Source organism: Ursus arctos, unplaced genomic scaffold (assembly GCF_023065955.2).
Source record: "Ursus arctos isolate Adak ecotype North America unplaced genomic scaffold, UrsArc2.0 scaffold_17, whole genome shotgun sequence".
In the NCBI taxonomy this organism is placed as follows: domain Eukaryota; kingdom Metazoa; phylum Chordata; class Mammalia; order Carnivora; family Ursidae; genus Ursus; species Ursus arctos.
Genome location: NW_026622841.1, coordinates 2,809,419 through 2,834,182, shown reverse-complemented (window position 1 = coordinate 2,834,182; position 24,764 = coordinate 2,809,419). Strand labels below are relative to the sequence as shown.

The 24,764-nt window shown below is 48.6% G+C and overlaps 1 protein-coding gene across 7 annotated transcripts in view; it reads right to left on the bottom strand.

The window, feature by feature from the left end:
* ZNF516 (zinc finger protein 516) overlaps window positions 1-16,635 on the bottom strand; it is a 196,983-nt gene extending 180,348 nt beyond the window's left edge. For 6 of the 7 annotated variants that reach the window (XM_048218441.2, XM_044383093.3, XM_048218437.2 and 3 more), the window contains exon 1: window positions 12,871-12,951. The gene's annotated coding sequence lies outside the window, so the exon portion shown is untranslated. Of the gene's footprint in view, window positions 1-12,870; window positions 12,952-16,534 lie in introns of those variants that run through there. The other variant, XM_044383092.3, reaches the window with a different exon arrangement.
* Window positions 16,636-24,764: the final 8,129 nt, after the last annotated feature.

Genomic DNA, 24,764 nt, shown 5'->3' with positions numbered 1-24,764 from the left:
CTCTTCTGCGGAGCCACGGAAACAGAAACAGGTAAAGAGCACTTTTTATCAGAGCAGAACAATGCGGACTTGGACTTCATTAGCTCACTTGAACGCTAGTCAATCTTATTTTTTTTCAAAGTATGAAGTTTTCTGAACATGGATACTGCTATTCACATGCAAGATAATCCGTAGAACCCTAGTGTGTCTCACCAACATGTAACTCTCGAATGAAGCATTTCTGTGATTGACAGGACAAGAAATGGAACTTGACCCTCCGTCAAAATAATAAACTGGCTGACCTGAATGTCTGGATTCACAGGCAGGAATAATAGGTAAGCCACAAAGAACAGGACCAGCCCCAGAATGACGAAGCAGTTTAACTATGCCTCACCTTGAAAACACGACAAAACTGAATAAGCGAATCGAACAGCCATCTTAGGACACCTGGGGATGAACACCAGCCTCCAAACAAGGCCGGTTTCCGTGCCTACGTGTGGCACACGACACGCACGCCCACGTCCTCCCGCAACTTCACACTTGTCCGCCTCCTACCTTCCCCCACACACACCCCCGCCAGCCCTCACGGACTGGACGCTGAGTCCTCTCCGTGTCCGCCCGAGCTCCCGCCAGCACAGCACCGACCCGGGATCGCACTCGAACCTACGGTCGGACTCACGACCGAAGAGACATTAGCAGTGTCTCGGCCTCATCCCCTTGAACAGAAGCTGTCTCTTACAGGAGACTCGCGGGCTTCGAGTGAATGACTTCGTTCTTCCTTCTGAGAAACAGCTTTTCTGAACCATGCTTGCTACCCATTTCAGGGGAGAACATTCGTTTTTATTATTATTAACATTATTATATTTAAATGACCTATTTCAAAAGGACTATCAAATATACTTGTCCCAGATCCATCCCGGAGAAGAAGAGTGTTGCCTCCGATGTGAACACCGCGACGTGGGCACCGGGGTGAGCTCTGCTGCAGAGCCCAGGGGCAGGGACCCCGACCCCACTGGGGTCTGGGAGGAGAAAGGACACCAACCAGCGCAAGCTCGTCCTCAGACAAGGGAGGCGGGGGGTCCGCAGAATCATCCTCCTGGTGGGACAGTCTGCCCCCCATAGCAACGGCATTTTGTTGACGACCTACCGTCACAGCCATGAAGGACACCCTGATGACCCAGCTCGGCCCGGGCTCTCCTTGCAGACGCACCGGGGGCCCAGGCAGCGAACCCACGCCACGCTTCATAAATCAGCTTTTTATACTGTGGAGTTAACCAAACTAAAATGTGGCAAACTATGATAAAACAGGTTTAAATCTTACAAGGCAATATAAATAATACCTACCTAACTGCATAAAACAATTCTTATCTCTTCTCTAAAAAAAAGAAAGAAAGAAAAACAACAGATGATGTGTTTTAATGTACAAAAAGCAGGAAGAACCGAGTCGCTCACAGAGTTTATATGCTGGATGTAAAATTATCACTAGATGAGACAGAAAATGAACTCAAACCAGCACGATCCTCCTTCTGTCTTCGGGAAGGCTCAGGGGAAGCAGGCTTTTCTCTTCTTTCCACCCGGGAACTGGTCGGTTGCAAGGGCAGCGGCTGGTGCTCCGCACACCCTTCCCTGCGGCCCCCGGGAAAGGCCACACCTCGCCCCGCTGCACAGAGGAAGAAGTGAAGGCAAACCGAGGCTCCGTCACTGGCCACGGTCACTACTGGACGCTGGACTCGCGGCTACAGCGCCTCACGCCACAAGCCCTTTCTCCACAGCCGCGATGCCGGACTGACCCGCGTTAGGAGATGCGCGGGCCCGCGGGGGTCCGACTGCAGGACCGCGGGAGAACCCCACACACGGCGTGCCGGCCCCCGAGAGCACGCCCAGTGAAACACCAGGGACCAGCCGCCTGGCCACCCTTGCTGCCTCCCGGGGACGGAGCCCTCCGCACTCGGCAGCCCCCCACGGCTGCCGCTGGCTCCTGGCACAGGTTGACAGGGAGGACAAACCTTTCTTCCCGTCATTTAACTGCTAGGACCCGACACAGACAGTCCCAAAGCATCTTCCCTTAGTGTCCTTGTGGAAAAACAGCTGAGCTTTCAGAGTGAAGATTTCTGACTCACCTCAGCAACCGGCCATGGTTTAGGGTGGGGTGTGTCCTCTCAACCCCACAGCCGTGCCGCCTAGACGGTAGCCAAATGGGGCTGGTCCATATGGGGATGAGCCCTAAGTGTTATGCACCTGCCAGATTTCCAAGACTTGGTGTAAAAAAGAACAAAAAAAATCTTGGTAATAATTTTTATGTCATTTACATGTTTAAGTAACATCTTGTATAGATGGGGTTATGTAAGACAAATTAACATTCTCTTATCCACTTCTTTAGCCTTCTTCATGTGGTTGCGAGAAACTCTAAAATGACAGATGCACCAGAATTCCATGAGGCAGCGCTGTCCGGGCCGCGTCAGCACACTACGGCCTGGGGGCCAAATCCTGCCCACCACCTGTTTTTGTAGGGCTTGTGAGCTAAGAATGTGTTTTACATTCTTGAGTGGCTGGAAAAAAACCAAAAGAAGAATAACATTTTGTGACACATAAAATCATATGAATTTCAAGTTTCAGTGTCCATAAATAAAGCTTCTTTATTTGCTGACTTGCTGTCTAGGGCTGTTACTGTGTACAAGGCAGAGCAGCTGCAAAAAAAAAGGGCTGGCCCACAGAGCCTGAAATATTTAATATCTGGGCCTGCACAGAAAACGTCTGTCGACCCCTGCCCTGCAGTCTTGTAAATACAGACCCTAGTTTCCAAAGCTCGGAAGGGTGGGGCTCAAGCCCCCACGGGCTCCAGTGGCACCTCCCCTTCCGAAGCCTACCTGGAGAATAGGCAGGGAATCCCGGGGTGGGCCCCACCAGCTGGCTGGAACCGCTGGAGGCTGATGCAGGAACTTCCCTGCTTCAAATCCCCAGACCACCCTCTATATTTGTCTTTCCTGATGGATGACTCAAAATCTTTGTCCCCAAAGCAGATATGACAACATACTCAGTCTGCCATGTTCTGAGTCCCCAGAGGCTCGGGCAGCTGGTTCCCACTCATGGGACCTACACACTGGCTCCCAACTCCTCTGCAGTTGTTCCTGGGTAACCCCGGCCATCAAGAAGGCGAAAGAGCTTGGAGGGTTGGGGGACTGGTCCTCCACGGAGCGACCTCTACAGTGATACAATTCCAGGGGGCTCAGACCAACCCTCCAATAAATTACACACTTTTTAACAAGCATGAGGAAGGTCATGAACTCAAGGTGAGTGCCCAAAAGAGGTCTACTGAGATAGCCCAGCTGCGGGGCTTTGATCAAGGCACCTGCATGGGTCTCCGCGTGCTCCCGGGGGAGCGGGGGCTAGAAGGGCTCCCTAGCTCGTAACTGTTATGAATACCAAATGATACCCAAAGGAATGTGGGCCACTGCCCTGCTCACTGTGAGCGTGTGATCAATGTTTGTGGAAAGGAAATGAGCCTTAACAGAGCACTTATGAGCTATTTATTTGGGGGGCTGCTTATTCAGGCCTTCACCAAATTTGATTCAAGTCTATAATAAGACATTAGTAATAAAAATTAAACTTCTAATATAATGGGAAACTGTAATGCTCAGTAACTTGGATCATATTTTCATGGTGATTCAAAAACAGCTCTCGGTGCTTTGGACTTTGTTATTATGCCATTGGTTCCCTGAAACAGTCACTGCAAGAACCAGCTTCCGAACGTCACTACGCATCGGCCATAAGAATATCACTAAGACATTCTCCACATAAAAAAAAAAAAAAAAAAAAAAAAAAAAAAAAAATACCCTGTATAAAAACAGCCAGTCAGAATCAACGTAAAAAAGTTTCCTTTAGTGTTTGTGCTAAAAGAGGTTTTCCTTCCGCGGAGAACTGATGAGTTTTGCCCTTGGCATCAATTCAACATATAAATGGCATGTTTCACTCTTTGTTTTGTTCACCAGAAAGCTCAGATTCTAAATTTTGGTTCAACCATACCCACTAGAAGGACAGCCGTGAGCTGCATATATAATCCTATTTTCCCCTCGCCACCATCTACTATTTCGTTTCCTTGTTCTTGATTTTTATTAATGTTTTACTATATATTTAACATGTGACCTCAGGAACTCCTGGTCTTGTTTCTGGAATGAGATGCGGATAAACCAGCAAACCCTTACTGCCAACATACAAATGACAAGATCTCAATTACCAGATACTCAAACAAGCCTGCAGACGTCTCACCCAAGGGCAGGCAGGATGACGTCCACGAAGTGAGACACTGATCGAGCGGGTCTATGTAATTCTGAGTTTATGTGGGACAGAACACATTTTTAAAAATTTCTAGAAAGGCAGCAAACTACCTAGGATATAGGTTTTTGGTAAATAATGAAAAAGTATTCCATACTATCTTCTTCAGAAAAGGAAAAACAGATTCTAATTTGGGGTCTCAACTTACTGATTTTTCCTCTGAAGCAAAAACCTAGAACATCAGCCCTGTTTGCTCACCTGGAGAAAGCAAAAGGGGGTAGACTTTCGGAGCGGCTCTTGCATAATGAAGCAAAATTCCCAGCATCCTGGCCCAGCTCCCAAGGTAAGCAGGGCAGGCAGAGGGGTGGAGAGCACTCCACACTGGTAACGGTCTGCCAGGGTCCATACACAACCAGGAGCAGACCAGACACCAACGAGCCAGTGCCACAGGCTGCTGCATGTGGCCTCACGCCTCAACTGCCATCAGAGACGGAACAGGGACACGAATGTCTCCTGTATTGGGCTCGCTCCTGTACCCAACTTCCTTTCTCTCAGCTGCCATGTTGCCTACAGGCACCAAGGATGTGCTCAAGGAGAGGTGCCCAGCACTCCCTACCCTGTCCCAGCGAGCAGCTCCCCTCCTGGACGCCCGTGGTCCTCTGCCCCATCGCTCAGAGCAGCCAGCAGGCAGATGCCTGCTGTCCACCAACCCTCCTGCACTCCATCGTCAGCTGCACTTAGGACAGGATGCCCATGAGACACTGGCGGTCCATCAACAATTATCATTTGTCTTCTCTGATCCCTTTCCCTGAAATTTTTGGTGGCTTCTTTTTTTTCTTTTAGGGCTTTCTATCCCATGCTGGTCATTTACTTTCTATAACTACTGTCTCATAAAAAGGGATGTTATGATCAGTGCTACCATTGGGCTTCCCAAGAAAATCTATATCCTGGCCCCGTGCTGAGCTGGAAATCTGTGCAAACAGCTGCGGGGTCTTTGGTGATCTGGGTTCCCTCCTCGCCTGAGCTGGGCAATGCTGCAGGAGCCTTGGAGTGGGATGACCCGTCCGGTTCTCACACTAACACGATATCCCCACCGAGAGAGGCAAACATTTAGCCCACATTTTTTCTTCTCTCTGGGGCTAGAGCTGAGCATCAGAAGGTAAGACTGAAGTGGGGCAGTATAGTATCCACAGTCCGAAATACCCCATCACTTGCCAGGTCTACACTCCGTGGCACTACATGAGCGCTCAGTAAGGTCACCTTGAAAGTGGGTTTTCACCTACCTCCCCTTGCTGTGTGCTTCCAGCATGCACTGGGAACTGGGAATCCAGACACCTGTCTGAGCTCTGCTCTGTGGCCGTGGCCCCGGCTGAATCACTAAATCCATCTGTGTTTCAGTTCCCGTAAAATGTCAGGATTCACCCCAAACCACTTCCAAGCTTCCTACCAGTTATAACACATATATAACCCTCCAGATGAACCTTCTAAAACAAGTCCAAACAGAAATAACATAAATTTACACAGAAAGGTAAATAGTCATGAAAGTAAACGTTTTCCTTCACGGTCATTCTATAGAATTGATTTAAAGCTCCTAACCGAGATGGAAACCATACCCTGGAGGAAGGCGCCACGTGAACTCTGCTCCAGCCAAGAAGGTGCAGTTTCATCCACCACCGTAAGCTTCTAAAAGGCGCCTCTGTGGCCCAGGAGATCTAACGCACTTTCCAAAATGGCCTCTCATGTCCACGGACAGTCGGAAGACCTCACGCAATGACTGCCTGAAGCGCACGCCGCCGCCCCTCTCCCGTCCGTAGCCAAACAGTACACACCTGACTGTGCGTCCTCTCCAATCAAATCCCAAATCCTAACTGTAGTAACTTCCTTTTCTAATCAATTCCTACAGATACCAAAAATGCGTAGCTGTTAGAAAAACTACCCTTCCTTTCCAAAATTCAGAGTCTAAGCAGCCCGCGATCTGTCATCAATCTAGAACACAACTGAGAAGCCAATCTTCCTGTAAAACCATTAACAGATTCTGCTTTTCTGTCACCAGGGTAATTTACTGAGGCCAATTTTAATCCTGCCACTAAACCACTAATCCCACGACTCTACAGAATTGTCCCCAAGTTCACGTTGCTATGGCAAGGACTTTTATGTGAGGAATTCACTTATTTACTCCCAGTCATGTTTTTTAAGTTGGCTTTAGGAAGAAGGCCATCTTCCTTGCTTCTTTAAAAAGTCGAAAGCCATTTTTGGAATAAGGACGGCCACCGAACACCTGGGCTGCGCTGTACTCATCACAATAACACTAATGCAAATTACGTGTGGTGTTTCTCAAAGGGACAAATTATCGTCATTATGCTAATGGTCACGCTAAAGACACGGAAAGCTTTGGTATGATGAATGTAAATCTGGTGGGGATATGATTATCAATGTGGATGAGGATATTTTCTCAAACTGGCATAAAAATGTTCTCTCTGTGTCACTGATAATGTCAATATAAATTATGCATCACGTCCGCGCACGTCGCTGCAGTGCTGGGAGGCGACACCCAGGCCCACCTTCCTGCCCACAGACACTCCGTTCTGAAAGCACACACGCGCACATGCACACACACACGCACATGAGTCTAAATGTGTTTACTTCTTCCCTTAAAACAGGAAAAGCAGGATGATGAAAGCTAACGAGACAGATTCAACGAGAGGGGTACCGAGAGACACATTAGCTCTGGTGGCGAGGCCGCAGTCATACAGGACGCTAACAATGGAAGCACCATTTTCGTGCTGTTCCCTGTTCATAAATTCCCGGGATGTCGCCTAAGAAGCCACTCTAGTGAATTAAACGCAAAACTACCCAAAAATTCAAAAGCAGTATGTGTCAATCACTAAGTGAAAGCATCACTGTTCTTCCTCTAGATAATTCCAGAACAGCACCACAGAAGTTTAAACTATGAACAGGACTGTCCATCTGTTCATTGATTCGACCACCCATTTAAAAAAAAAAAAAAAATGCCACGTCTTTAAGGGGGGAAAAAAACACATTTTTTAGGTCTAGCTTAAAATCACTGAAATAATCAGGAACTAGGAACTAAACAGGGAGTATCAGCCTATTTGCAACCCACAAAAGTTTTAACTACTCCCACTGGGCTCTGTATTTCCCCGAATTAATACAATCAGTCAACATTTAATGCCAAACTGTTTCCCACAAAAATTATTTCAGGAAAGAAACAAGCAATACTTGCTCACTACCCTTACGTGCCAATCCAACAGGAAGCTGCTAAAGCCACGAGCAGTCACTCCGCACCGCTCTGGATGCACCCTTCACCGTACTAAATTTCAAAGAACATTCTCGAACGCTGAAATCAATCAATGCCTAACACCATGCCAAGTCAGCTTGAGCAATATAGGTTAAATAGTGCCATATGGCAAAGACAGACACATGTTGCCCTTTTCTGAAACAAAGGGAAAAATTCCTAAACAAATATCCTTTACTTTAACACGGGAAGAGCTGAAGACAGGGGTTTCCAAGTATTACTAAATAATGCTGAAAATCCTATTTTAATCCTTAAGCATTTGGGGAAAAACTACAGAGTTTTAACAGAGAACGTTGATTTTTGAGAGTCTCTATTTAACCATGTCCTGAAAGCTAACACCACATGTTAGCCTAAGCTCACCATCCCCTAAATGAGCAAGAAAATAACAGGACAGCTGTATCCAAAGGCTGAGCTGACATCAGCAACTCCCCGGGGTGCCGGAGCCGCCAGAGACCAGTCTACCTGCTTCGGAAGGGATAACACGCCAGATTAATTTTGTCTTGAAATAAAATATATTAAAAATCTCACCCAGTGTTCAGCACTCCACTGAGGAACTGTGTGAACTTCACAATCACATATAATACCTATCCCTGAAATTTTGATTAAACAACTTGATTAAATTCTTGACCAAATACACACACACACACACACACACACACACACCCAGAAAGAAAAAATCCACCAGAACGAACTCATATTTGAAATAAACAGTAAAATATATCTAAACCCAATACAGTTTCTAAATGATTTATTTTTTCCATTCCCCTGTGTGGCGTTTTATTCATTACTTTACATATATTTACATGCTTACGTTCTCAAAGTAGTTGCTTTTCTAATTACTCCTACTTTGTGATTTTTCAGTACCAGTGGAATCAAAGAATAAAGGCCTGATCTTTTTGGAGAACTACTTTTAAGGAATGTTGAGAGCCACAAAATTACACTTCTTTACAATTCGAATGTATGCCGCTGGAAAACATCTCATTCTGGACATAAATATGACAGCCAGCTCCAGCTTTGGAAAGAAAAGCTTCAGCTGTTCAAATCACGTGTAGCCAGAGGCAAGGGATAAGGAATACACAAAACGGACAGTTGCAACCGCTAATTTTTACCAGTCCGTCTAAAATATACTTGATATAGCTTAGTGGGGGTACAAATTTCAAATACAAGGGATGCGTTTATAGGGCCTGTACATGCATCCCATAGCTATTAAAGTCATACCCCTAAAATAGTCCTCTGTCAAAGAAAATTAATTTTAAAATAAACATTCATTTTAAAGAACTGTATGAGACATTCTAAATTCATAGTGAAAGTTTTTCTTCATTATTCTAAGGTTAATTTTATTAGTAAATTCTTCAGAAACATTTGATGTGATTCCTTTCTTAAACGGGTTTGTGACAAGTCACCAATATTCCTGAAAACTGTAAGATAGTTCCAGCTAGAGTCTGATGATAAAGAGGATGTTCTGTAACCCCCCGCGCCCCCCCCCCAACTCCACTCTGGTGAGAAAGGTAGGCGAAGGATCTCTACCCACTACAGGCAGAGGTGACGGCTCCATCAAAGAGAAAAGTCCCACCTCTCCCACCCCAAACTCCCTTGTTTCTGGGACCAGTGAGAACTGAGGCCAAGGCCTGAATCCGAAAAATGCCGTCACTCACGTGGCCCTGAGACACATTCAGACCCGTAGCAGGGTGCTGCCAACACCCAATGTTGGCCATCGGGGGGGAAAGGTTGGCAGTGACAGCCCCAGAGGGAGGACAGGACAGGAGGGAGAAGAGGGTTACAGTCACACCGATTGGCCCATGCCACCAGTTAGCGCCAAGCCAAACACAGGGCAGGAGTTGAAGAATTGGTGGTACCCAAACTCCTGGGCAAGCTGGCAGCCCACGAACGCCTACCTGCAGCTGACATTTGCACCTGCCTTCGAGATACTTCAGCCTACAATCTATCCCCCTAACATACAGGGAGACCTCAGAACCACCCACGTCCGGACTCTGCACTTCACCTGAAAGACGCAAATCCAAAAAGCATGTCATTTCCTATCCATAGAGTCATGGTCTGCGTGACACAATCACTCTGCACATTTAGACATCACTAATTCTGGAAGCAAGGGTCAAAGGTGCCAAGTGGTAAGCAATCCACGGAAGGTCTAAGTACTGGCTGCTAGTTCAGTGGTCAGTTCAAGTACAAAGCAGGAGTCCACCGACGGTCAGGGCAGCGCACGCACAGTCTGCTCGGTGAGGGTGGAGCACGGCCCCTAGCTTTCTCTGGACTTCAGTCAGGCAGAGGAGGGCTAATTAAACTTTTCACACAGCCTCTAGAACTTTTGAGGGGGAGGGGTTAGGGCAGCAAAGAGATGCATTTCTGAAAGAACTACTTGATTGTGTCAGAAGAGCTCCATCCAAGCCCTAAAATGTATAAACTCTTACAGCACGTAAGAGGTCTGCTTTTGAGGAAGGAATGTTACTTCTATATTCAAATATTTATAATGCAGATATGTAATCAAATGAATGTAACGTTCTTTTGCTTTCTTCCATTATGTCTTACTTCTACTTCAATCCATGCCCTTGAGAAAGTCTGGATGTCTCCAGCTAAATTTGGCCTTCAAACACCGACAAAAAAGTTCTGTTTCCTGCAGCTTTAATACAGATGCTTTATTCAGTCACAAATCTAGTTGCAAGCAAGATACCACTTTTAATTATATAATTAACACTTGCCCTGTTCTCCAAAGTTGAAAATGCAATAAAACCCAAAATAGCGTCCTGTCTTGAACAGTGAAAACAAGCACATTATAAAAGGAAAGCGCAGGCATTTGCACAAGCTCCTTCGAGCTGAACGTAACCAGCCTCTACCCCGGTTTCCTATTCCTAAGACATTAAGGTATAATGCACTTGAAACTCTACACACAACTCCAGCCAGACTTATAGCCACTCCCACAAAATGCCTGTTTAATAGACTCCTGGTAAATTACAAATAAGACCAATAGGTATCCTGGAAAACTAATACATAAAAATCTACGACGACCCATTAAACCAAATGCTGGTTTTTCAAGAACAGCCCATGACTAAACTCTACTCAACATTACCACTTTTCCCTATTTGGTAAGACTGAAAACCCGTCTGGGAGAGCATACCTCATTCTCCAGTATTCTCTAAAGAAGCCTCTTTTCTTTTCCACATTCTTGTTGTTACACAACATCCACATCAAATGGGTCACCTCTAAAACTCAAGCATCTCCGTGCAGGAGCAAGTAAGGTAAGTAAAGTTCAATTTGGGGGCACGGAAACAACATGCTTTTCCCGTTTGTTGACCAGCGTTCAAAAACATCTCTCATTCTCTTCCCTCCTGTAAGGTCTCCGGACCACATCCTCCAAAGTTACACACAGAGGACTTCAAAGTCCCAGGAAAACTTGAATCTCTAAATTGTCCAGCCAACTTGAAAGGCTGTTTACCAGTAACAATGGGATTAACACCCATGACGTAAACTACACTCACCAGGGATGAGTATCAGCCACATAAGGCAACGTTGAAGTTCTTGATCTAGCAGGTTTCAGTTACTAGGCCATTTGGAAAGAGGACTCTGGCAAATGTTTCCAGAAATAAAAATAAGCAAACTCCTCTCTGTCTCCAAGGCTGAACACTGTACCTACCAGAAGTGCTGCTTTGCTGCTTTGTTTCATTTGAGAGGCATTCCCACTCTTCCTGGTTAGTTTTATTACACATCCCTGGGGACTGTTATTTTTTTTAGAATGTTAACGTGCTCGGAATATTTCAGTATATTCAAATGAGCTAATTTAAGAAAACAAAGTCCTCCCAATGAACTAAGAAAAATCCTAGACCCACAGGCTTGCGTCTCAGCGTGCTTGTCTCCGACTCCAGTCCCCGAGGCTTGCCCAGCGTGGCTCCTGGTTGGGCCGCTCTGAGAGGGCACCGGAGCCTAGGGAAACTAAAGATGTCCTCCTCGGATGACCGGCTCCGGGCCCCAGGCTCCAGGCCAGCTCGCGCACGCAGCTCGCTCCCCAATTTCTCCGAGAGGGGGAAGCTCCGAATCAGGCGCAGAGGCATGGGGTATATTTAATTCTAGCGGGTCCGCGTAAACATAAATAGCACAGCCCTCTGGATGCCACAATCAAAGAATGTAAGAGAAAATGAAGGAAACCAATGATAAAATGATAAAGCGAGCTTTTTTACGCGGCAGTAGAGAGTGTCCTATCAAATAGCAAGCATGCCTAGTTTCTTAAAGTAGCACTTACATTCCAAAACCAAAATACTCCAATCATATTAATAGGGCGGCTTAAAAAATAATCTGGAGAGGATCCTGCTGGGGGAATATCCAGCCCTGCTCCCACTCCGGTCAGCACTTCAATGGCATTTTATTACACGGCCACAGGATGGAGAGCCACCAGTTTTTAAATCATCTTTAATCAGGATTGCAGACTTAATGGCAGGTTCATGAGGGAAATGCCTTCCCAAGGCATATTTAATTAAGACCACCGTCCAAAGTTCCTTTTGTGACTTGCTGTTGGGTCCCGCAGCCCCTGCCCTTTGTTACGCAGTGGACCCCGCTGGCAGGCCCGGCCCCACGCCCTCGGGCACATCTCGGCTTCCAGGAACAGCCCCCCGCGTCCACGCGGGCTGCTCGCCGCCGGGACGGGAAGAGGCCACGCAGGCAGAACGCCACACCCACGCGCGGCAGCCCCTCGCGGGGACAGCCGGCGGGCGCCCCAGCGCCGCCCACCCGCAGCCGCGCGCGGTGCCCCGGCCGGGACCGAATCAGGTGTGAATACTTATGTAATCGTCCTCGGGGGCCACGCCTTTCCCACCGCCCCACCTCCGCCAGAACAAAGTGAAGTTTAAAATAGAAACCAATTACCTGGCCTCAGCAGCGCCTCGGCCCCCGGAGCGCGGCCCGAGCCGCCGCGCAGACCCCCGCCCCCTGGCCGCGCAAAAACACCCTCCCCGCCCAGCACACACACCCCGCCCGGGCCAGGTCCCCCACTCCCCGCCCCCGCCCCGCGCAGACCTCCCCACGCCCCGGCCCCCCCCCCCCACGCCCCCGCCCCGCGGAACCCCCCCCACACACACACCCGGGCCAGACGCCCACTACCCGCCCCCACCCGGCCGAGACCCCGGCCGTCCGACACAGCGGAGACCCCCCGCCCCGGGCCAGGCCCCCCACTCCCCGCCCCCGCCCCGTGCAGACCCCCGCCCCGGCCAGGCCCCCCACTCCCCACCCGGCTGCCCCACTCCCCGACCCCTCCCCCCCAGCCCGCTCCCTCCCTAGCTAGCCCCCCTCCGGCCCGCACGGACCCCCGCCTTTGTTACGGTGCGAAGTTGGGCCGTGGGTCCCCGTCTCTTTCACTTCTTGGGTTACAGTGCAGGCGAGTGACGTCCGCTCCACATGACGGGGGCGGGGGGCGGGCGCCGGGGGGCGGGGGCGCGGGCCGGGCCCTCCCCCACCTCTCTGCTCTACCCGCCCCGCCCACGGCCCGCCCCCTGGCAGCCCAGCAACAAGCGGCCACCGCCCCCGCCCCCGGGGCGGGCAGGTAAATCCCCCCGCCCCCGCCCCGCCTCCGCCCCGCCTCCCCGCGGCGCCCCGGGCCCAGCGCCGCTCACTAGGAGATACATAAATAGGAATGATTTAATCCCGCGACACCTCCCCCCTGCTGCCCATTCCTCACTCCGCGAGTTCACAGGGGTGGGGGCGGGAGGGCGCAGGATCGGATCGAACTCGGGTTTGGGGGCCGAAAATGGCCGGAACAGGAGGATCGGGGTCGGACACTACCTTGTAACTGAGTTAGGTTCTTGCCGGGGGTACGACGAAGGTCCCTGGGGTCGCCCACGGACCCTCGGGGTAACCTCGGTGCGGCCCGGAAGACGGGCACACCGTGCGTGGACGAAGGCGGGGCGCGGGGCCCCTCCCAGGGGTCTCCCTAAAGGGGTGTCCGGGGAAGGAGGGGTCACACGTGGATCCTTAACCCGTCCGATGCAGCGGCAGCATCCATCCCGGAATGAAGTGGCACAGCATCCAGAGCACGGCGAGAGAGATGCTACGTGGCCAGGTCTGGTCCATACACGTCCACACACCACTACCGATATTCCCGGGGAAGTTGGTGCCAGATTAGGCCGGTACGAAGCGTGGGGCGGCCCGGGACGCACTCCGCCCGTGAATGTGCCCATTGTGCGGTGGACACCCGGCAGGCGCTCCGCACTCGTAAGTCGGGTGGGCAGCAGAACTTTCACTGACCGTGAGCGGGTCACATTCTAGAATTTGCCATGGGCTAAGTATGAACTTTCAGTGACACAATAAAATATGAAGTTGTAAGGTTCATGCTGTCCTTCACTTTTCTACGGAATTCACACCAATTTCAACAATCCCGTTGTTTGTACGCTTTGCGCCCAGCGAGTGGGCTCCGTCACCCGGACCCCAAGCGCGCGAGGGCGCGCCTGCCGCGTGGGAACGAGACAGAAGGAACCGCACATTTCGATTCCCCGGTTGCTGAGAAGCATAATCATATCACTCCTGTTTTCTTCCCCTTCTGCAGGTTTCGACTTGAATCCGAAAGCACCTCTTAACGCCCATTCTTTGCAAGAGGACACTCTGAGGAGGCAGGGTCTCCATTTGGACTGCTGTGTGCCCATCTAGCTGCCCAGACTCAGCTAAAAGCGTGTCCACGTCTACAGCACAGAGCTGTGCACATCAGGAGCCTGCGGATGCGCGGGGCTAGTAGCACTTAACAGTGTGCATACACATGGGCGCATGCACGCGCGCGCGCACACACACACTCCAAATTACCTCCGGGATGGAGAAAGCCGCTGCGGATTGGCCAATAGAGCCGTCACTCACACCCAGGGGGCAGGGAGACTTTGCAAGGCTGTTTCCTTTTTTTTTTTCCCCCTTCCCTCCCTACCGTTTCATTTAATGGTAAAACAACAGCAGAGCCCTGAAAGTTAGCCATCTGCGCAGAGAGTTTGCTTTCTTTAACGACGGGGGCGTCAGACAATATCCATTTAAATATATTTTGTACTTCCACAATGGATGAAAAGGGAAATTAGCAATCCGGGGTGGGGGCGGAGAGGGATCTAGGAGTGAGGAGGTGGGGGTCATCCGGAGGGGTGGATGTAGAGTGAAGAGTTGTTCTCAACGCCCAAAAAAGACGCTGACCTTTATTGATCTCGAAATTTAAAAAATGTTTTTCACAGATCAGATTATAACAAATGCCGGTCCTAATTTATGAACTCATTATTTTAATTTTATTATTTAAGCATGCGCCAGCAATCGTGTTTCCTTAAGAAAGAACTGACCTATTTTTGGCTGGAGATAAACGATCATGTTAACAGATGTTAATCTTGTAATCTGTTTTTCCTGTAAGCACTTTATATACCCGGGTTTCAGACCTTAAAAATAACATCTTTTCCAAAACCTGACGTCACAATTCACTCCCTGAAAAAATCACCCCCCTCCAGTTTTTTTCCTCTGCAATGATTTCAAAGACATTAAATCTTTTTCACTTTATAAATGCTGATTTGTTCTGCCTCAACTCCCACAGGCTTCTATTTGCATTTCAAATTCCACAGGTTACACCAGTCGCCTTTTCAAAAAATGTAAACCAACAATGAAGCAGCAAATGGCTTTTTGTGCATCTGGATTAAATAAGGCACAGAATGAATATATTTAAAAAGAGGGCTGAGCAAGTTGATCTTTGCACACCCGGAGACCAAGTAATTCTTTATCAGTAAGCCAGCAGAATGAGTAAGATACAGACACACAAACCCAGAAGCCCCTGGTCTGATCCGGGTCTGCTGCGGGGAGCTTCTTAACGCGGGTAATAAATGGGGCTGACTTACAGACCCACATTTTCGGGTAAAAGGCTGGGTCTCTCTGGTCCCTAATTGCAAGGCTCCACTGGCTTCCCTGCCTACTACCACTGATTGTCACCCCACACCAACCTCCTCCATAAACCGCTGTTTTAAATCACAACTCGGTTGCCTTTTAACAAACTTATTCATACAAAGTTTCTTTAAAACTTGACGAGGCGGTTTATTCTAAATACTGATCGTAACTATTCAGTATGTTAGTTCTCCCAGGAAATGGCAGACGAGGCGCTTTTCCAACCACCGCTCCCCCCCGCCCCCCCCCCCACACACACCACACACGCCACAGAATTCTTTTCTCGTATATACCCGGGTACATATCGCGATCAATACCTCCCCCACCCCCGCTCCGACCCCCGCCAGGCTGGTTGCATCTTGCTAGGAGTCCCTGCCACCCTGACTCCTCTCCCTACCCCTACTGAGGGAATCTTCGACCCCCACCCCCACCCGGCCCTAACTTCCCTTCCAGGCGCACTCACTTCTTTAATGTTAGGGTCACTTATACGCTCCCAGCTAATGGGCATGCAGCCAGGGGAGGGGGAGGCAAAACACCCCCCCACACACACACACACGCCAACACGTACCCGAGGAAGCAGCGCTTGGTGCCCACAGGCATCGATCCCATCAGCCAAACCCTTAATAATTGAAGCGGCTCCTCGGGCCCCGCAGCCCCATCACCCACCTTCATTAGCCGGAGCGTTTTACTTTAAAGTAAGGCAATTTGCTCTTTGTCTCCTAATGGATGGAGAGCGCATCCGAGCTCCCCTCCTCCCGCGTCGCCTTTGACGAAGTGTACAAAGCCAGAGCCTCTTCCGCGCTCCCACCCGGCCCCCACCCCGCCCCTCCACTGCGGTAAAAACCACCTCCCAGCGCTCGCCTCGCCGCCCGAAGTTGCATCTTTGCTCTCCTGGAATTGCGGAGCGGAGCAACTACCCACTGGGAAGCCAAGCCGCCCTCCCCGCGCCCGGGAGCCCCTCCCCGCCCCTCACCCCCGCGGCGCACACCAGGGTCCCCGGCACCGCCAGGCCCGGGGCCCCGCGCCCCGCGCCCCCGCCCCTTGCGGACCCCGCGGCGCCCCCACCCCCACCACGGCCCCTACCTTGGCGGGAGGCGGCGGGCCCGGGGAGAAGGACGCGCACGCCCCGCGCCTCTGAAGGTGAAGCCGAGCGCCCGAGGCGCGGAGCCGAGCGCTGCACTAGACCGACCGCGCCAGCTGCGCCCGGGCGCGGGGGACGCGCGAGGGCGCGCGGGGCCCGCCACGCGCCCGGCCCCCACCCCGCGCCGCCCTCGCGCGCCTCGGACGCGCCCGCCCCGCGGGGACTCCGGCGCCGGCCAGGCTCGGGGGGCTGCGTGGCGGGGGGAGGGGGCCGGGCCCCCGCGGCCAGGCGCAGGCCCGAGGCTTCCCCCAGCCACGGAATGGTCTGCCCTGTAGGAAACGCACACGCTCCACTATTGTCTCATCAGCACAAAGTTCTACCACACTGCGGGCAAAGTCTGGAGGCTCGCGATGACTCAGACACAGATAATTCTTCCCCTAATAGCACTGAATCACGATCCCAGCGGCTAGTTGTCGCCCCTTCTTCTCAAGGACTAAGGCTGCCGCAGATCCAGTTACGGGAAGCTGTTTACGCGCGCACACACGGACACACACGCACGTATCCATACGTGCAGACGTGTTGGGATGCGTTTTCAGCCGACTCGGCACCTGAGCACTAAGCCTCGAGTCCAGAACTCTATGTGGGTATCCTTCCGGTGGTCCCAGATGCGTGTGCATTCCTAATGGCTTAGGGTGTGCGTTTCACTGAACTTCCTGGTAAATGTGCTGGGGATACTTGGTAGATTAAGTCCTGAATCAAGATCAAAGTCTGGACGGACTTCAGAACCAGGATTCTCTGTATGGCAATTTAAAAATGACTGTGGGCTTTTATTTTTATTTTTATCCTTGGGAAGTTCAACTCTAATTTTTTCTGTTTTTCAAACCATTTCTTCACCCCAACTGCTCTCTGCGGGCCGTAGTTAGTGGCAGCAAGTTAAGTCTGGGAATAGAAATCCCAATTTGACTCCAAGAAGCAATCATGGTACACGGGGCGGGAGAGGGGGGGCGCAGACGGGTAAGGGGCGGGGGAACCGCGAGGGGGAAAGAGGAGAAAGAGAAGGGGCGCGCCCCTGAATCGGCGATGACGCAGACCGAGGGAGTTGGCTTGCGGAGGGGAGCACTGTCTTCTCCCACCAGGCTCCTGGCCATATTGTTCTGCTCTCCTCGTGATAACTCCGCAGTGGAGATGGATTCCGTCCAAGACACCGACGTGCCGCGCTGCAGTCCGGCGTTACCTTCCGCTGTGGCAATTCCTCTCGGTGCCCAAGGCTCGCTAACACTCAGCTGCTAATGCAGCTCGGGCCCTCTCCAACTTACGGCATTTACAACAGAAACTACTAAGGACGAGCTCCAAAGGGAGGAGCTTGTGTCTGCAAAGCTGGACTCTCAGACACAGGGGCCATTCTGCGTGTGTGTGTGTGTGTATGTGTGAGGGAAGGGGGCAGCAAGATGGGTGAGAACCTTTGCAAAAAGGATCCTTGAATCGTAAAATGTAGGCTCCTTGTGATTAATGACCTGCATTAATTTGGCTAGCAGGCAAAGTAGTAAAAGTCGTGGACAATTGTTGCAGGTTTGGGGGATGGATGCTTAAATGGGTTGTATTCTTAATCAAATTTAAGTCTGATTCACAGAAAAGTATTGAACTGCCCACAATTCATTGCCATACCCAGTAAAAATGCACAAATGAAAGTATCCCCCAATTGAACTAATTACATGGATATAAATGGCATATACAGACTTGGATAAATCATGTGTGCACCCACAAAGATTAAAATATGCATACCTGGAATTTTAATAGTTGTGTTTGTCATATTTTGGAATGGATATGAGTCAATGGTAAAAATCTCCTTCGTTTATCTGCATTCTTGGGTCTATTTAACACTACGGTGTTGCACTAATAACTTCCATGTGTTCAAGATTGACAGGTTAGATCAAGGGATGGTGAGCAAAACTTCTGAACTCCTCCACGTAAAATTGTGATTTTCATGACTTGCCTCCTTTCCGTAGACTGCTTATCACCCACATGTGATTTCACTCAGGGCTGAGCCAGATCTACAATAATACTGTGCTTTTAAAAGATTTCCTTTTTCCCTTTCTCTACAATGCATGCAGAATCTGAGAATGTAATTCGAGAGACTAGCCAGGGTTACATTCTGGAAAAACAGCAGCTCCTGGCCAGCAGGTTTCGATGCTGGTGAAGGTGCCATACAGGCAGGCAAGATAGTGTTTACATTATTCCTACACCAAGGCGCTGATGGTGGTTCAATTGTCAGTTCACTATTAGCTTATTCCAGAGGGAAAAAAAGGTATAAAAATAAAATATTTAGCAAGAGTTCCCATACTACTCCTACAACATAGTTAGCATTGCTAAAATTTCAAGCGTTTAATAATGTCTTCAAATATTTAAAGTAGCTATGAGAGATTAAGGACACTTTCTGCACAAAATACAAATCCCTGAAATCCCTCAAAAGAGGTTCGCCTCTTTTGAAATGTTTAATTACAATATTTGGGTGCAGAACAGTCAGTGATATTAATGGATTAATGGTTGCATATATATTTGGCTACTTACAACTTTATAACAGACAATAATTCTGGTTAATGAAATAGATGGAGAAGAAAACACATTTTCTCTCATGATTGTCTAATGAATTATTTGTTCAGCATTTGGGAGTCTGCTCCTTCAAGCTAAGGAAAATAGCATTTTAATGGAACAGCATTCAGTGGCTTGTCTGCATAGCTTAGGCAGGGCATGATTGGAGGACATATGGATCAGAAAGGTTCTGGAAGGTTTCCATCAAAGAATAGCTAAGAGTAAGAAACAAACAAACAAAAAGAACCCCAGAAAAGGCCTTGTCTGTCTGAAAACTGGAACTGAAACTCTCTAAACTAGAGTATGAAATCCAAGACAAACTAAAATATATTTATTAAATATGCATGCTCAAAAATTTAAGTGCACTGCTTATTAGTAAATATTTAATGTTAATTCTATCTCTGTGCAAACTTATACCCTATATTCTAAATTATATCTGAGAAGGGAGAATGACAGTGTGCACCTAAGTTTAAGGCTAATTTTTAGCTCTTTGAACTAACTTACATTTACGGATTTAAGAGTGCATGAGGGGTGAATTTTAGTTAAATTGTCAACAAGTATTTCAAGGTACACACTGTTTTAGGAGCAGTACAACTCTTGACCACCTTTACATTGTGGGGAGTAGGTAACAATTTCATGTATAAATGGAAATTGGCTATTTGTTTAATCACTGATGGTTTCATAAATATTGCCCCAATCCTAACTTGATGGGGTTTTTTCCCTAAAATCTTTATTTTTTTTTTCATAGAACTTGGAAACTGAGAGAATACACTGCATTTAGATTATGGAGAAAGAGGGATTTAACGTATGGTGATCCCCTATGTGGAAGGGCAGCAAAGTTGTGATTATATTTTAAAAATGTCTTCTACAAAATGGTTTCAGAGGGCTTGAATCTGGAGGTGACTAACAGAAGGTCTTTAATCTTGGTGTAGGAAACTATCTCAGTTCTGTTTTTTAAGATTTACTCCCTTGAAGGTGATGAACTGTAGTAATGAAATAGATAATATGCATTTCTTATACACACACACACACATACACACACCCCTAAGTGATCCATGCCCAAATTCTTCCATGTTTACTGTAACTTCTCACCAAGTTGTTTCTTTTGTTCGGTCTTTTATGTCCAGGACAATTTGAAGTCAAACTGGCAGTGTTTTCTTGGGTTTTGGTTTTTTAAAGATTTATTTATTTATTTGGGAGCGGGGGTTGGGGGGAGGGCAGGCGGCAGCAGATGGGGAGAGAGAATCTCCAGCGGACTCCCAGCTGAAAACAGAGCGCATGGGGCTTCATCCCAAAAGCCTGAGATCAGGGCCGGAGCAGAAATCAGGAGAGCACTGAACGGACTGTGCCACCCAGGCGCCCCAGACCGGCGGTGCTCTAGGCTTCCATCACCATGGTGGAGAACGGCACGTCTGTTGGAAGACTTTTGTAAAGATTCCTTCACCTCTCCACCATATCCAAGTCTGAAGATGCTTTCAACATGAAGCCATACTGAATTTTCAGATAGTTTAATCATCAGCAAAGCTCCTCTCTAAGATTCTCTGCCAAACGTAGCCATGCGTGCGACATAGACGATACCTGGCTCATCTTCCCCCGTTTCCCAAGGAATCCGCCTTCTTCACAATCTGCCCATTGGCTGCTCAGAGGCGAGCTCCATGGTGACCGGTGACACTAGTATTTCTGCAACACAGATTTCCTTTTACTGATTGTCGTGCAGACGTTTTAGTCTACCACCAAGGTGTCGTTAATGTTAATGATGTTGGGTCCGTTATGGTGAGAGTGTGGTAGAAAATACACCAACAATCCAAGGGGTCGCAGTCACATGTTGTTAGCATGTGCAGTGTTTGGTAACTACATCAGGACTTCCCAGCAGGTAGAGGGCCCTCAAATCTGTTCTTAATTTCAAGTTAAGTAAAAGACTTTTGGCAACAGCTGGCTGCTGGATAGCTGATACAGAACTCCACAGATGTGGTTCTTAATGGTTTGAAGAATAAAAGGAAGGGGTCCGTGGAGCATAATTCATTGAAGGAAAGACAAACTCAAGAAGCATTCCTCTTGTGAAAGATTTCCCATGTTAGCAGAGGAACTGTTTTTCTTATTACGTTTTCTCATAATCCCTACAGTATGTTAATTACTTAACAGATAAGTTGTGGCCTATTAACACCACCCTGTCTTACAATAGCAAAACCATGGACTTTTCCTGCTCCACAATCTCATTATGTCTCACCATGCATAGCTGATTGTACGTGCATGTTTATGCAAAGTTCGCTGAGAGAACCAAAATAAAATAAGGCAACCAGCAAGCCCTCCTTCACTGCGGCAGGCCAGACACCCGCGTCATGAAGTGAGGAGGGACACGTGGTCAGGCTTTGCCCGAGATTGCAAGCGCCTTGCCCCACAGGGCAGTTTGGAGAAAAATAGAATTTGGCATTTAGGGGTTCGGCGGAGTTAAGAACAGAACAATATGGAAAGAAGAGGTCCGGATATGGATGAGTCGTTCTCATAATTATGAAGTCAGGACGTTTTGTTGATGAGGGAGGCTAGGTACATGTTAGGGGGTGATTATTGCGGTAAAATATACCTAACATCCGGTCTTGTGCAACTCTCACCACCACCCATCCCCAGAACTCTTTCCATCTTGCAAAACTGGAACCCATTAAACAACTCCGCACTCCCGCTGCCCCAGAGGACCACCATCCTACTTTCTGTCTCTGTGAATGCCACTCCCCCGGGGCCTCAGGTAAGTGGGGTCATACGTGCTTGTCCATCTGGGTCAGGCTTACTCCAGCCAGCATGACGTCCTCAAGGTCCATCCGTGCCGTGGCTAGGTAGTATTTTGTTGTCTTCACAACAGATGCAGAGCTTATATATAAATGGAAGTAGAACTTGACCAAATAAACTGGTCAACAAAGTGAGTATAGCCTCCACAAAAACAATTCTCGAACATTCTTCTTCTCTTCCCTAAAATGATCTCCTGTCTGGCTGTTTTTGCTTGTCTTTGCCTCCTTGTAAGCTTCAGGAGAAACGTGAAGGAAAGCCCCTCTTCTTCCCAAATGGAAACCAGTACCGCTAAAGCTACATGGAGCAAACCTGAGGCTGAGTTTGAGTCAAACACTCTTGGGTCTTATTTATGACTTTCAACCAGACTACTTGCCCAAAAATGAACGAAGCATATTAAAACATTAAAAAAGGAAAAATCGAAACCAACAAAAGGAAGAGCGAAGTTTATAGATCAGGCACTTGAGGCGGGTCCACGAATGGGGCTCAGAACTGTAGATCTGTGGGTGACTCTGGGCCCTCACTGCCAGGCTGTGAGCAGGCATCTGGTTTGAGAATGGATTGAGCTGTTCCTGTGTGCCCCAAACAGATACTAAACCAACGGCATTAAATTAAAAAGGGGGGGGCAAAATGGAATTTTGCAAAAAGACAAAGAGTTGGATCTCTTATTGAGTCGCTGAATTGTACTGAGTCACGGAAAAGCACACTTTTGTGTTCTCTCGTTTCGCACAGCTCCTGATGCTAATAGCATGAAGGGGGAAACAAGAAAGGTTGCTAAAGCATTTTATACAATGAAACATTTTTAAAATGTTTTAAATGCTAAAAATACGTAGGCAGGCTCGATTTAAAGTACAAGATGACAGGGGACGCCCGGCTGGCTCCGTTGGCAGAATGTGCAGCTCTCTATCTCCGGGGCGTGGGGTCGAGCCCCGTGCTGGGTACACAGGTCACTTACAAACAAAATCTTTAAAAGTAAATAAATAAAGCACGTGATGATGACAGTTGAGGAGATTTTAAATCCTCAGTGTTCACCTGTGTGCATTCGGTACTTGCCCCTCCATCGCACCCTCATCCCACCTTGCACGCTCAAACCCGGGCCGGAGAGTAAGAGCTAATTTTAACAGGAGTATTTCATAAGGGCTTACTGTGTAGGAAACCCTCATGGGGCTTACATTTTATGTCACTTAATCGTCACACTAATCTTGGGAGGCCGGTGCCACTGTTGTCCCATCGCACAGGGGCCAAGCGGCCAGCCTGGAGTGTGCAACCCCACCCAGCCTACAGAACTGGCAAGGGCCAGGGGCAGGGTACGAAGCCAGCAGCCCTGAGGGCCACCCTGGCCCGCGCCACCAACCCTGATGTGAACGTGCCCACCAGTCAGACGACCACAGCCTCAGCTGTTTTCAAAGTACTTCTATGGAGGGACTAAGCCAAACCTGTCTTTTCTCTTAGTCCTTCCAGGAACGTGTCACGACCTCTCGTATCCAGCTCTCGTTCTGTTCATCGGCAGTGTGCCCCTGTGTACATTACAACACACGCCCCAAGACGTCCGCGTCCGCCAAGTTGGCACTCATCACTCACCAAGGAACATTGTCGGTCTTCCGTCCACATGATGTGTGCTCCCTATTTCTGCACGAATACCTACTCACTGGGGGATGGAGGATCTCTCTGGAAATCTGTCTTAGTTTCTCAAAGGATTTGAACTGTTGTTGTTGTTTTTAGTATCTAAAATATAGAAGGATAGCATAAGCAGTTGAGGAACAAGGTCAGGAAAAATAAGAGTAGAAAAAAATGAAATCAGGGTCCAGAGGAGCTCACCCAGGCTTGAGATAGGTGCACGTTAATCCTATGTGTTGTTAGAGGTGGCAGAATTTCCCCCCTGAGCTTCCTAGCAGCCAAAACAAAGAGGGAAGCACTAAATTTTACAGGATTTGCACCGCCTATAAAACGAGAAGTGCACTTTTCTGTAGAAAAATAGTGTGTCCTAATTCTGGTGCCTAAGTGAAATTTCTCCTACACGTTCTCAAAAGAAGTAATGGTGGAATGGAATGGAATGGACTACATTTCCCACACTATTTTTACCAAGAAAATATTCAGACCATGCTCTTCACGGTAGTTCGGACACAAAGCTATCAACCTACGATATAGTGAGACTTCACATTAGTGACCTTATCTGCAAACAGGAATAGCATTATCACCAACAGGGAGAATGAGCATGTGAAATCACTCACGATTGTTGAACAGTGTATTAGTGTGGACATGCGTCCGTTCTTTTCTTAATAGACAGGGTCTCCCTCACCATGGACTTGGTGATAGAATCAACAGCATACGAGCACATTTTGCTCTAATACATTGCTTTCAAGTATCTGAAGACATCAGAAATTGTATCCCGAAATTGTATTTGTTCTCTTGAAATGTGGGCCATGTCCAGAACCATTCCATTTTTCTTCACTGGTTTTTACAATTTTGTTTGTTTGCCTAGGATGTCATGGGCATGGTCAAGCCTAGCTGAATCTTGGATGCACTCCCGAAATCACAGATGTTTAAGAACTGTGTACATCTGATGTAGATGTTCCCAACCATGATGTGAAAGGTAGGCTGGGATTCTGCTCCCCCTCTCCCCCACACTCCTCCTTTCCCCCCTCCCCCCCTTCTGGGGCAACTGTCAGGTTCCTGGTGGCGTTCTGATCTTCCTGGCGCCGGACTTGGCTTCTGCCACAGACTCCACAGCTCACCGACCTTCGCCTCCTGCGGCCAGTGAGGCCTCCCGGCAGTTCTGGGTTTGCAGAAACTTCTGGGGTGTGGACATGAAGCTTTCGCAGGGTCTGGACGCACACTTTACTTCTTTATTTCCTACGGCTTAAG